This window comes from Ostrinia nubilalis, chromosome 4 (genome assembly GCF_963855985.1).
Source record: "Ostrinia nubilalis chromosome 4, ilOstNubi1.1, whole genome shotgun sequence".
In the NCBI taxonomy this organism is placed as follows: Eukaryota; Metazoa; Arthropoda; class Insecta; order Lepidoptera; family Crambidae; genus Ostrinia; species Ostrinia nubilalis.
The window spans coordinates 955,879-968,905 of record NC_087091.1 but is presented as its reverse complement, the minus strand read 5'-3'; positions in this window follow the sequence as shown (position 1 = coordinate 968,905).

Genomic DNA, 13,027 nt, shown 5'->3' with positions numbered 1-13,027 from the left:
ATCTATCGTCTGCACGTAAACAACACAACCATAACCGTTCATACTTGCGTCGCAGAAAGCAACGATATTCACAACAGAACTATCAGAAACCCCAATATGACGTGGAATTTTCACAGTGGAAACCAAGGGTAGCTCTTGTATTAATGCAGAAAAACGTTGTACTATTGTTTCGGACGGTGTATCGTCCCAGCCTGCGTTACTAAGCCAAAGCTCTTTAATAAGTAACTTGGCGTATAATATAACCGGAGCTATCAAACCGAGCACATCGAACAGGCGGGCCACAACCGAAAGAATATTCCGTTTTGTACATTTCTCAATCATCTGAGATGCTTTAAAATGGAAGGAATCATTTACTGGATCCCATGAAAGACCAAGGATCTTAGAAGAGACATTGTTTCCTTCTGAAAAGTTTATAGGACTCCGGTGTGACTCAGGGAGATTCTCCAATAAAGTACGAGAGTTACTACACCATTTGACCAAGTCAAATGCACCGGACTTGAATAGCGAGATCAATTCTTGCGCCAAACAAGCGGCAGTCTTCTCATCAGGAACAGAATGAACGAGATCGTCCATATAAAACTTAGTCTCAGCAATACTAGCTGCGACAGGATATTCTGCGCTCAAGTCAGACGCTAGCTGTCGCACAGTGCGCATAGCTAGGAACGGACTTGATTTAAGCCCAAATGGGACGCGGTTGAATTGAAATGTGCGGATAGGCTCATTGCCATGAAAGCGATACAATATCTTTGAATATTTGCGATGGTCATCAATAACACCAATCTGCAAATACATTTGTTTAATATCAGCCGTAATGGCTATTGGAAAAAGTCTAAAATCAAGTAATAAAAGAAACAGATCGGCCTGTAAATTAGGACCGACGTGAAGAACGTCATTCAAGGACACACCAGTGTGCGTCTTCGCGCTCGCATCTAGTACTATGCGCGGCATGGGTTTGTCAGGTCTCACGACGGCGTGGTGTGGAATATAATATCCCTCATCAGCGTTATCAGAAGTAACCTCAGACAGGTAATCGTTATCAATATAATCCTGGATCACCTTATTATATTGCTCTTGCAACGAAGGATCCTGTTTAAACTTCCTTTCCAGGGCCATAAATCGTCGCTGGGCGGGAGTGCGAGAATTGCCTAAGTTACTAGGATCTTTGGAGAAAGGTAAAGATACGCAATATCTACCGGTGTCATCTCGCGAGACAGACGATGCGAATAAATTCTCGCAGATCGTATCTTCCTGGCTCAAATAACCTTTGACCGGTAACTCCTCTAATTGCCAAAACTTATGTACCATTTCATCTAGCGCCAATGCTGAGAATGAAGTTGCCATATTATTAACACCTTGACTACCTCCCATGAGCACGTAACCAAAAGCAGTAGATAAAGCTGGCGGAGCTTGTGAGCCAGAATCCACTCGATTTCCCAGATAAATATACGGAAATAGTTGCGCTCCTAGAACTAGGTCTATATTACCAGGCACATTCCAGGTAAGATCCGCTAACGGCAAATCATTCAAATACTCCATGCTACAATTCTCAATAAAGTGCGAAGGCAGTTGATCAGTTATAGAATCTACCACTAATGCCTGAATTCGGTATTTATTGTTCAAAACAATGCGCGACTGAATCACCATGTCCACGTATCCACGTATTGGTCTCGATGATGAACCAACACCCTTTACGTATGAATTCGTAAGTGGAATCCCACCAAAAACATTCTGTAAAAAACTAGCCAAGTCTCGATGGACCTGCTTGTTTATCTCTAAAAAGTAATGAAATCTAGACAAAGTCGTGCCAAGTCTATGGTTCTTTACTGCAATTTCTTTATTATTATAGTTAATGTTGTGTGACTTGGCCGTTGAAGGGTACAAAACCAGGTGGTCCATGACACCATTGCACCAATCTGTCGCCAGAACCGCTAGCCATTGACGATGGAAAATTGCCACTTTGAAAACGTTGATTCAATAACCAGTCAAGTAGGCTTGATAAAGCTGCGTATTTCAATAATACTTTATGTATGATTATCTTATAAAGATTGTTCAACGGCCAAGTCACAATACATTAACTATAATAATAAAGAAATTGCAGTAAAGAACCATAGACTTGGCACGACTTTGTCTAGATTTCATTACTTTTTAGAGATAAACAAGCAGGTCCATCGAGACTTGGCTAGTTTTTTACAGAATGTTTTTGGTGGGATTTCACTTCTTTTTGTAGAAAGTGGCATAATTATTTAACGTATTTTCTTTTCAAATTATCGACATTTTTTGTACGATATTAAACACAAATAAACTAAACGACCTTTAAAATTGACAACAAAGCAGAAGTTGTTTTAATAACTTAACCTTAGCCAACCTCACCATAAACGAAATCAACGAAATTCAAATATTTACACAACATTCAACTTAATCGACGGGGGGATCTAGAAAGGAAAAATAATCTGGACACCGCGGTGCAGAAAAATGACGCTCAAAGTGCTAGCGCCATCTAGCGGTGAGCGGTATAGGCGAACACCACGGTGCCGGTGTGGCGCTAGTAGTATTGTTTATGAATGTGGTGTTACTCCAGATCTTCAATTTTCCTAGTTTTTATAGTTTTCCCTTTATGTAGTCATTAAACCCTAACTCTGTACCAAATTTCAGCTCTCTGAGTTTATGGGAAGTACTAGTTCTATTTTGATGATCATCAGTGAGTGAGTGTCATAAATGCGAAACTTTGCTTTCGCTTAACTTTGAAACTAAATGACCTACAGACTTGAAATTTTGGATTTTAAGTATGTGATTATAGCTTACTAGATAACGAAAATTTCAGCGTTCTGGTCTTATCCAAAGGTTCTCAAATAGAGGCCTGAAAATGCGGCGAAATGGTTCCAGTAAAGGATGGTACGGCAGTGTTTGCTACGCGCTCGACTTGGCGGGGGCACTGCCGTGCCCCCAGATGACAACTAAATTCAGAGATTTGCAACAATCGATTGTAATTAAATTATTCTGAGAGCCATTATCTATCAAACATCGGATAATGCGTTTATAATTGTTAGCATTAGGCTGCATGGCATATACTTGCGCGGTTGAAAGTAAAATTGTAGAAGTAGGCTTTAATTTAACGCTAAAAGACAGCGAAGAACCGCCTTGCGGTGGCTTCTCATTCGAAGCTGCGCTCCCCGCAGTATGGGTAAGCTGCACGGGTTCGCGACTCACTGCGCTCAATTCCGGGTTCGAGTCCATTGCGGCGGAATAAACCGGTGCGGAGGTGCTCATGTGCACAGCATGCGTATGCGTATTTTTGCGAACATCATTACTCGTCTCAAAATGCAAAAGTGTATTATGCTTCTTACCGCACTGCTTGCAAACTGACGTGGATTTGCAATTAGTTAACGTATGCAATGCGCTAAGACAGTTGACACAACTATTTTTGGATTTAATAAAATCAAACCTAGCTTGCGGAGAACTTAAACCTTTGAATTGGTTGCAGTTGTAAATTCTGTGGTTGCTATCGTTACAATATAAACAAGAGCTGTTACTATTATTTGCGTTGGACATAAAAGATTTATATAAAGTCTCAGCTGGTTTGTTCGAGCCGCGTGTGTTCGACTGCGAATTCGAACTATTGAAATTATTAGAAAGCGTCATAATCTTAGTTTGATCTTGCATGAATTTTATAAAATCATCTGAGGTGGGCAACTCCTTATCTCTTACTGAAAATTCAAAGGCGTGAGCTGTTTGCCCATCAACCTTGCGTAGAGCACAATGGAGCAAAATAAAATCAGTCAAATCCTCTATACCTAACTGTTTTAGAGCTGCGACCGAAGAGGCATATCGTTGTATGAAATTATCCAAACTTCCCGCAGATGATGTACAAGTTTTGGAATCTAAGATGTTGCTTAAGTAATGGATGCCTAATCGACGCTTGTCCTGATATTTCTTTTCCAGACTGTCCCAAAGTACGCGATAGGTATCACCAGTCGGAATTATGCCAGCAGTAATTCTCAGGGCATTATGCGTAAGTTTCCCTACCAGATACTGCACACGCTGCGAGTCAGTCAGCTGGGGATTATGATGTATATTGGCCTTGAAGGATTCATAGAAAACCGGCCATTTTTCCATGCTACCATCAAATGACGGAATGTCAATAGGTGGTAATTTGATCTTATGAGTATGCGTTTCCGGTTTTGATGACGCGGCTGAAGAGGCACTCATCTTGTTCCTCATCCGTTTGATGAGAGTGTATAAATCCTCAAAGGCTATCATTGGGCTATAGTCAGGCACAGCCGATGCGTTTTCTAACAAGCTAAATTCGTTTATGCTGTCCACCATGGACCTATAAAAAAAGTCGGACGGATTCTCATCAACAAAATACTGTGACATTAGGATACACCAGCTTGCCTGTACGTACAGGCCGGCACGCACACATTCACACCCTGTTACACCACTTCGAGTGCAAACTTCACACAGTTGACACATTTAAGCAGCGAAAAAACAACACGAATACGACATGTCTTGTGTGATGAAATTGTGTAAAAACCGTTCTGTTCGAACAAACAAAAATTAAGGAATCACATTTCACAGGCAAAATAATAATCCAATCACTTATTTCCCGACATTAAAATATTGAAATTAATTTAAATCAAACGTCATTCACTCGAAAAAATAATACGTCAAAGACCAGTGTTCTCAGTTATTTACGTGGGAAAATTACCCGAAATATGGGAAATTAATAATAATTTTAGGACTTTTTAGTTATTTATTACGCATACTATGGAAATAAAATAATTTATCATAATAATTGTGTTTTAATGGGATATATTTTCATAGGCAAATTTGATCCTTCCCAAAAATGTGGAACTGCAAAATTCAAATTTTCTTACATTGATTTCAAGTCAGTGTCAGGTTGTATGTTAAAAAAAATCTATCAGAGATAATAATAATATATTGATGATGCATAAGATTATGATTATAATGTACACAAGATTCGTAATTTGTAACTGCGTGAATCATTTTTGATCAACATTATGTACATAACTACATACCCTGACACACTGACTTGCAAACAATGTAAGAAAATTTGAACATTGAAAATTTCGCGCCTACCTCATCGCATTCACCTTTCATCATTTTAAAATGGCACGGAATAATTCTGTCTACATTTCCAAGTAACATCTGCCGATCTATGTTTTTCTTAAAATAAATGGGTAAAATGTTTTGGCTAACATGGCATCCCTAAATTCACTCACACAATAGACAAACGCCAAAATTTTGCGTCACAGTTTTGTTGTAGCGCGAGTTCCGTCCGCCTTTTTTTATAGGTCCATGCTGTCCACAATAGCCTCAAATTTGGAATGTAATGCGTCAATAGATTCCGACTCGATCATGAAGTGTTCGTTTGACCGAGTATCCACAAATGATGTCACTTTTACAGAAAGCTCGTAAATGCTGTTCACTTTCTGAAATATCGCGTCTTTTTTTGCGTGAAGAATCTTCAATTTACGTTGAAAATCCTCCATTGTGCGTATTTATTAATTATAAAAGTGCGAAACAAAAAATAAAAATATCAAAATTATTTACGAATATGCGGAATTGCGAATATGCGGAATTGCGAACGTTCGGTCCAAAATTGTACCCAGAATAACCTCAGGTTCCTTAACCGTACCTATTGAAATTATAATGCGTAACAATAATGCAATAACCCCGAAAATTATTTGCGATAAAATTAAATTTTAAAATCTTAATTTGAAAATTTTCCAAAGATGTCCGACAGATGTCAAAATTTGGAATTTTCTAAAAGTTCACCAAAATTACGTGAATTTCATGAAAATTATGCTGCGAAAATTGCTGATGCAATATCCAAGCTGAAGGACCACAAAACTATGGTGTGGCGTGTAAATAGCCACACCAGGCGGGATCTTAATCGGAAGTCCAAATTACGTTTCCCAAATAATTTTGCCTGCAGAGGAGAAATAGTTGGTCCCACTAACCTCTGAGCCAATCTCGGGTCCCCTTCCGTCAGCTCGACCACTGCTGGGCACCGGGACACTCCGGGATGAAGATGGATCGGCTTCACTTCCCCTGCAGGGGGTTCAGGTCACGAGCAATTTGGGCTTTGAATGCGTAGGTGGTTTGCGTAGATGCGTTGTGCGTTATGATGCGATTTGCGGGAGATAACAGTGCGGTTTTTTCACTCGCGAGACTGCGAATATGTGCGTTGCGATAAAGTTTTTACGGTGAAGTGTGTCAAAGCTTGACGTTCAGAAACGCCAAGAATGACCACAGAGATGTGGAAACCAAACAGTTTTCTACCTGCAGACAAAACTATTTGGGAATTAAAAATAAAAATAAAACTGCGTACATCTGCGTAACCAGTATCCAATTTTTTTTAATAAGCTCTATAGAACAATTTAAAAATACAACTTTATCTTAATTACTGTTAATCGCGGTATTTTTCGCGAAAAAAATTATTGAAAATCTAATTCGTGGGTGCCCATATCTTAATTTTTCAAGGTTAAGGCTTATTTTCGCGTACAATTATGTCTATTAAGCTTTGTAGAAACTGTGTGTACGTATTTTTCTATTATCGAAGCAAGTTATCCACGTGAGCCAATTTTGAAACCGCGCGCAGCGGATAAAAATAATTAAATATGAAAAAAAATTTTTTTTTTACGTAAATCGATTATGTTATCGAGTCGCTCCTAAAAATTTGGATACTGATAACAAAATCACCCTGTATAGGTAGACCTCCTTTAATCGTGTCACTTCTTAGTCTTATGCCAATTCTCTCCAATGAGACCCGGAGTCAATGTCGTCCGTTCCCGGTTTGACAAAAAGTATGAAACGGTAAAAAACCTTCTAGAGTTAGATGCAAATTAAACAAACTGACCTAGACCCCACGTCGGAACCAATCTAGAGTCAATGACACAAATTGCAAAACGACAGGTTGAGGAAAAAATAATCGAGTTTTTCATATACTTAAAACTAAATATTTTTAGTAAGTAGGTACATTTATAAGCTCCCTTCTACAAATTACGGAAAAAATAAAATAGAATATTATTTCGATAAACAAGTTATTACGTATTTTGGTACCTACTTCATAGAGCTTTAACTTGGTAACTGATATGGACAGTGACCTTAGATGCCTATTCTAAAACTACACTTCCCCACTCAACGTAAAATTCAATGCAATTTCTTAATTTTACATTAACTAAATTCAGCCTTCCACAGTGAACATTCATTTCATCATAGAAGTCTAATATGCTCTACATCTAAAATAAATGATGCAATTGTCATATTTTTTTTATGCTAGACAAGGTAGGTATTTGACCGCAATCGCACCTGGTGTTAAGTGAGATGCAGTTTAGGATAGTACATATCTGCCCTCTAAGTGCCTATTGAACTAACAGATGATTTTCATCTTATCACTATCGACATACGTACACCAAATAAATGCACGAATAAAAAACACTGCCACAAAAAACAGTCTGCCGCTTGCGCTAGCGCCGGTCGTTACATCAACGGCGACAACGCAGCTGCTCCATTTCGATCTATTGCTGCCAAATTACATAAAGAAATACCCCCTCGTAGAGTTGCATAAATAACATTACCTTTGTTGGCGTTGCGTCAAATACAACCATTGGTTGTCCACAATTAGAACCGTGCAGAAATCATATTTGCTCAACTCTTTAATTATTTTACATTTCGAAAATTTGTCGCGGCAATTCGTTATTGATCACGATTCCTCAATCGGACGACATTTTGAAGAAGTCCAAGGTCTTAATGGAGTTTTGGCCCGAATATTTTGGCTATAGCCTTATTCCTTTTATACCCGGACGACAACTGTGGGTTCACACATCTGAAGAACTTAATTGTGCAGGTTTTCATAGATCTGTAATCTGACTCATTCAAAAGATAAGTAATATGTTTTACCGACCTAATGGAGCGGAAATCAGTTGTTGCCAAAGCCTTTCTTGCGAGACGCCTTTGCCTAGAAATTAGTCTAAAAATGTATTTTTTCTATTTTTACGCTGTATTGTGATCGAGTTTCAGAATACACGTTTCATCAGTGTTACCAATTTGAAAAATGATGCTATTGTAGCAGTCTCGCTAATTTTAAATTATCAAAACCATTTACCTACTGCAGATGATTTAGTTCATTGTTTTCTGTTTGTATTAATATTATAAAGAGCTGTGGTTTTCTGAATAAAGAAAAATCAAATAAAAAATGTAATGAAAAGCTGATTAATAGTTTTGTGTGTTTTTTATACCTCTGCGGCTGAAAACTTAGCGACAACTAGTAAAAGCTCCAGTATCTAATTACTCGCATTACCTACAATACAGGTACTCAAAGTACGGGATTTTTTACTAAAATTATCACTTTTAAAATATTGTTGTTCTCGACTGTCCAATCTTCTACGTAGTAGGTAGGCCTACTTCCTTGAAAATTACACAATAGCCCATATAAACCAACACACCTACGTATGCAACATTAAAAACTTTTCCTACAACCTGCTGTGACGTAAAATGTATGGGCAAAATCAATTAAATGGCGTGATAACCGCTTATCGTGGCGCGCATCTTAGGCCTACAGGTTTAAAGACACAATTTTAGATATTGGTTCGGTTTTTCACTCGAAATTCTTGTTAATTGCTTTTCTATCTGAAGTTTGTACTAGACTTCAAAATAATTGGCTCACCCTAATCCGCAGAGCTTAAAGCTGGAGACCTGACTAACGTTACTTTTATAAGTAACAAACACCCAGTTTACGTGCCCCCTTAATGTGTAAAAAGTATCTAAAACTCGAGTAAAAAATTTGCTTAAAAAAGCACCAAAACATTTTTTCCGTGTACGTAGTCGATGTAAGTAATAAAACAAAAACATATTTTGTAAAACGGCGCTCGCTAAGCAAACTACTGAAGTAATCGCTTTCTTCTTTCTTTGCCGTGGTCCATTCAACAGTTTTTAGCCAAATGACTTAGTGACCTGTACGTAACCGACATTGTATTGATATTTGTATATCTAGCTAACGCTCTGGTTGCCGTTTGACTATTTTGTTAATAGATCCAGTGTTGCACGCGCCTTCGTTTTTCAATTTCTCAGCTGCTCTAGTTGACCTGTCGGTGTAATTCACAAGCTTTTGCTATTTGCTTTCTTTGGGAAATATTTTACGTATTCGCACAATAGTTACAATCATAAATGGTGAGAATAACGGTACAAATATGTTCTCATTTTGATTGTAGATTTACTTTAAACACAATTTGAAAGAGAGAATCTTAAACTTCTTATAATTCACACAAGCAATAGATAAAGACAAAATAAATTATTTTTAAATGCAATTATCTACTAGCTGCCTAATTTGTTGTAACAACTGAAGATGAATAATTTTGCAGATAACAAACGGATAGATAAAATAATATAAATAAAATCAATGAATCCATAAAAATAAGCTCTGTTCCTCTATTTTCTTACAAATAGATACCGCTAAAACTTTCCACTTGGACCACAAGTAACCAAACAAAGCGGCAATTGCAATCGGCCGCAACGATCGACCGAGGAGATAAATACGATCGGCCGCCGCCTGGCCCGGTTCAGTCAACCGCGCGCCGTGATGTCTCTGCCACGATGCGCGCGACCGTAGCCCTCCTCGCAGTCCTCCAGTGTTGTGACATACGCGCCATCAAGGTGCCCGTCGTGTGGGACAGTGACAGTGCAGTGAATAACGACGACCACAAAACCTCCGCGGACAAAATCCAACCCCAAAACCTACAGCAACCTGTGCCCATTGACTACTTCCAGTACACAGCCAAGAAACCACAGTTCGCAGTCGATATCGCCGCCTTCCATGGAGTCAAGTCACCTGAAAACCATTACAAAGCATACCCTATTAGTCCCTACACCAATCAAGAAAAGCCTGAACTGGGAAAACATCTAATACAAGATGCAAAGAGACCTGTATTTCAGCAGTTCCAACAGTACTTGAATAACGATGAAGATACTAACAGTTACGTCACACCGGCCTCCACTAATTATGATGTGTTCCATCCGTATAAAGCTGAAGAACCAGGATTGCAAGAACTTTACAAGGACCCCGTATTAGATAAGATACGAAACGACATACGAGACAGTAGTCAACGATTGCAGACCTACGAAAACGAAGCTGGTAAGCCTGATATTGCGAGTGACGAATATTTAGAGAGTGCAGAAAAAACTGATCGTAAAAAAATACCTCAAAGGAATATCCCCGCGCCATATGAAATTCATAGACCACAACGCAGGCCTATTTACTACAGACCTTTCCCCAGAAATCCTCACAGGGATCATGTGTTAAATCAAAGGTTTAAGCATCCTTGGAATCAGAATTTCGTAAAAGTTCGGCCACTTCACTACCAACCATTACAAAATCATCTTCAAAGACTGAGACAGCACCACGCTCTTACATATGACGACGAACGAAATGAGTACCCACAAGTCCCCATTCAGCAACATTATGAAGAGCCTTCTGATGGTTATGATATTTATGAAAAGGGTAAAGCAAAATATGTACAACTCAGGAATAATCTAGATGAATCAATTAGCAATGCCGTAAGGGAAAGTCGGCCATCAGCGCCGCAAAAATTAGAACTTCAAGCGAATGACAGCGAGCCAGATGAAGAAGATGAATTTGTGCCTATTAAAAATTACGCCCAAGTGCGGAAAACTGAAACCACAAAACACTTACCTAAATCAGCTGCTTTTGATGATGCTGATAGTTTTGAGGAATTAAAAAATGCTCCTCGATTAAGAGAAGCTATTAAAAGTACGAAAGCTCAGACGGTTTATTCTGAAGAAGGATATGAAGATTCAGCATACGATCACGCCGGAGAGCAAAAGCATGCTTCTGATCACGAAGCTCATGCTGGATATCTCAAAGAAAAAGAGTTAAGTAGTGGGAAATACAAAACACCTTCAGTGAGTGCTAGCTATGAAGATGGACGAGGATCTGCTTATAAAGATCAAGTTTTGGATGGTAAACAATGGGAAGATGATAAAAAAGATAGCCAACAACAAGAAGAAGCTGAAGATTATTCTGAAGATGAACAAGAAGCATCCATAGAGGCTGATATTTACCGAGACGGGCCTGTGAGAAAAAATAACGATCAAAGAAATAAAAGAGAGGACGACTCCACTAGTGGCGTCGATGAAGCAGCTGATGATAAAACCAATAATACGTCTCAACACGATGTAAACAAACGTGAAACCAGTGATTTCAAAGTTCCTGAAATCAATCTCAATTCTACTTTTCTTACCGAGAAAGATATTTTAGAAATAGCCAAAGAAAAAATTGTGGCAAAAGATGACTTGTCTGAAAAATATCCATATTACTTCAAAGATTTTAAAGCTATAGGTAAGAATTCACCATTGAGGTACGCTGAAAACCTCAAAAATATGCCGAGAAAATCACAAGGTGGAACAGAATTTTATGATTCAAGAACACAATTTGAGTGTCCAGAAGTTGACGATGATGTTGACCCTATTCCTGAGAAATTAAAAAAAGGTGGGCACCCAGACGAAGAAGAAGGAGAGGCTTCCGATGACAATTTGCCAAAGAAAGATAAGAAAAAAGGGGATCCTCACGCAGAACGACCACGGCTTCAAGGCTTAGGTGACAAAATCGATTGTTTTAAAGCAAAATATTTTGGCGAAAATCCGCTTGATAGTCCATTTTTTAAAGAAGACATTATTGCAAATCCTGAGCCTATCACTCTGCCAACCACGTCGATTTTCAAATTAAAGAATAATAACAAATCGGATTCTATCCTGGGTGTGGCATCAAATAATATTCTTGTTGGTGCTGAAAACCTTCGAAAACCGAGTGCGGGTGATTTATTTACCCTTCTAGATAAAGTCAATGATAATAAAAGTAGACTATTAGACTCTATCTTTAAAGGATCAGAGGAGTTAAAATCTTCCATTTTACCTAAAAATATATCTTCTCTTATCAATAATACTTCAATCAATCAACAGAATAACGTGTATTCTGACGTACTACAAAATATAAAAAATAACTTGAACCTTCCATTTAATAACTCTGATGTTTTACACCATTTACAAAGACAAAATGCAGACCAAAATTCTACTGCAAATGTAACGTATGGTTCTTTCAACAATAAAGAAGATGTTACAAAACCAAATTCACATTCAAGAAAAAAGCGCGCAACTGCTCCTTTTGTATATGAACCGTATAAAATAATTAGAGATGTCCAAATCCCTGATTCTAAGAAAACAACGACAACGAGCAATATTAGTCCACTTATCAAACAACTACAGGCTAGTAAAGTAATTGATGCTGTAGTTAAAACCAACAGTGACAAAGATCAACCAGTAAAACGAAACATTCGTGGTCGTACTTATAAAGATATTGGAAGAAAAGATAGGGAACAACATACCATAAGTGATAATACTGAAACTGCTAGCTTTGTCGACGTTAACGTAGATAAGCGCAGAGGTGAACCAAGGTATGAACTCAGGCCCGTCAATCATAAATCTCAATATTCCCCAGTTGATAACAAAAAAGCAATGTCTGTTGAAGATTATGAAGCTCAAACCAAGGAAAAAATCACACTTAAAGTAAATGAAAACAATAATCAAGAAATTATAAGAGAACCAAAAAATAAAAGACCTTCACCGCGGGCTGTTTACGATATCTCCAGATTTCTACCTAAGAACGAAGACATACAAAATCCAGCCGCATCGAATACAGTACGAACCACTGTTGACCGCATATCTCCTCTCCCTACCAAACGAACTGTTATGGAACGACAGTCAGATGACGTAATAGATGACAGCGAGAGTGAAGAAGACTATGACGACGAATACGAAGATGAAGAAGAAGAGGAAGAAACTCCTATCTCGACAACATCTACGACTACGACTACAACAACTACGACAACCACGACCCCTAAACCTGCCTTTAGAAGGAGGATAAGATCAACCACTACAACAACTGAAAAAGAAGAAGATATAACAGAAGAACCTCCTAAATTAAGGTTGGTGA